This window comes from Eurypyga helias, unplaced genomic scaffold (genome assembly GCF_000690775.1).
Source record: "Eurypyga helias isolate BGI_N326 unplaced genomic scaffold, ASM69077v1 scaffold33696, whole genome shotgun sequence".
Classification (NCBI taxonomy): Eukaryota; Metazoa; Chordata; class Aves; order Eurypygiformes; family Eurypygidae; genus Eurypyga; species Eurypyga helias.
Window position 1 is genome coordinate 5,075 of NW_010256614.1, and position 1,439 is coordinate 6,513.

Genomic DNA, 1,439 nt, shown 5'->3' on the forward strand with positions numbered 1-1,439 from the left:
CTGTGCCCTGAAGGGCTGTCGGGTGCCCCCACAGGGACCGCTCCAGGTGGTGGCACAGGGCAGTTTTGCAGGGACAGGGGCTGGCTCTGCTCTGTGAACCTCAGCTGGTGTCGCAACACCAGGGCACTGGCCTCTGCAACCAGATCCCTCCCTGAATATTTGTAGCTGCAAAATCCCAGAAACTCTTGGCATGCTGGCTTCCCATGAGGGCTTGGCTGGCTTCCCAGGAGATTCTGCCAGGCCGGCTGTGAGCCAGGTGGGACTTTCTGTGTTCCTCCTGCTGGGAAAGGTGCTGGCAGCATGCAGCAGGGTCAGGAGGTCTGGAGAACACTGGGCTGTGCCAGGGCGAGGGAGGTGGCAATAAAAGGGCTGAGGAGGGAGCCGTGAACAGCATCGACCTGCAGAAGGTGGCTGCTGTGCGAGACAGAGCTATGATCATGGGGTGAGCGACTTGGTGTGTCGTGCTTGGTGCTGTCTCCGTCCTGCCTGCCTGGCTGAGCACCTGGCCCTCCTGTAGGCTGTGGCAGGACCTCTGTTGGGCCTGGAAACGCTCTGGGTCCCAACACTGCAGCCTTGTCCTGCACAGCAGCAGGGTCCAGGTCTGGCCCAGGTGACTTCTCCAGGCTGTGATGGGCAGCTCTGAGGGTATGGGATCATCCTCCTGCCCTCATGGGGAGGGAACCCCTGAGAGGGCATGAGCCTGTCCAGGGCATTGGTGGAGCTCACGGACTGGGAGCAGGGGGTAGGAGTTCTCTGCTGAGTGTGCCCTCTCTTCCCTGCAGAACTGCACTGCTGCTGGTTGCTGGCCTGGCCTGGACCGTGCTGGAGACTGCAGCTGCCACCGGTACCTTCCAGGGCGAGGGTGGGAGCGCTGGGGTTCGGACAAAGCTAGGGGCAGCTTGGCAGGGAACAGGCACGGGGCAGGGAAGACGGGACTGGGGAGGGACTCTCAAGAGGTGGGTCTGTGCTGGGTCTTCTGGGCGAGCTGAGTGTCCTCTGCCTGCAGAGTGGAGCTGTGCAAAGCCTGCGGATATTGAACACGGCTATGTGGAGCACCTTATCAAGTACCGCTGCAACCCCTACTACCAGCTGCGCGGCTCTGGTGATGGTGAGGCACACGGGATGGGCAACTGCACCCAGGGGTGGGGCTTGTTCCTGGCTCCTGGGGATGCATGGAGCCACCCTCACCTTCCTAGGGGCTAGGAGTAGCTACCCATGCTCCCCCAAGCCTTGGGGTGAGAGGTACAAGTACCTCCATGCCTCCCTGGTGGCAGGGCCCTTGTGGGGCAGGGTTGCTGACTCTGTTTTTTCCCCCAAAAGGCACATACAAGTGTGATGAGGATCACTTGTGGGTGAGCCCTGAAGCTGGCAAGGAGGTGCCTGTCTGCGAGCCAGGTAAGAGCAGAGCAGCTGGGGCTGTGAGGGGCAGGGGGGTGGGG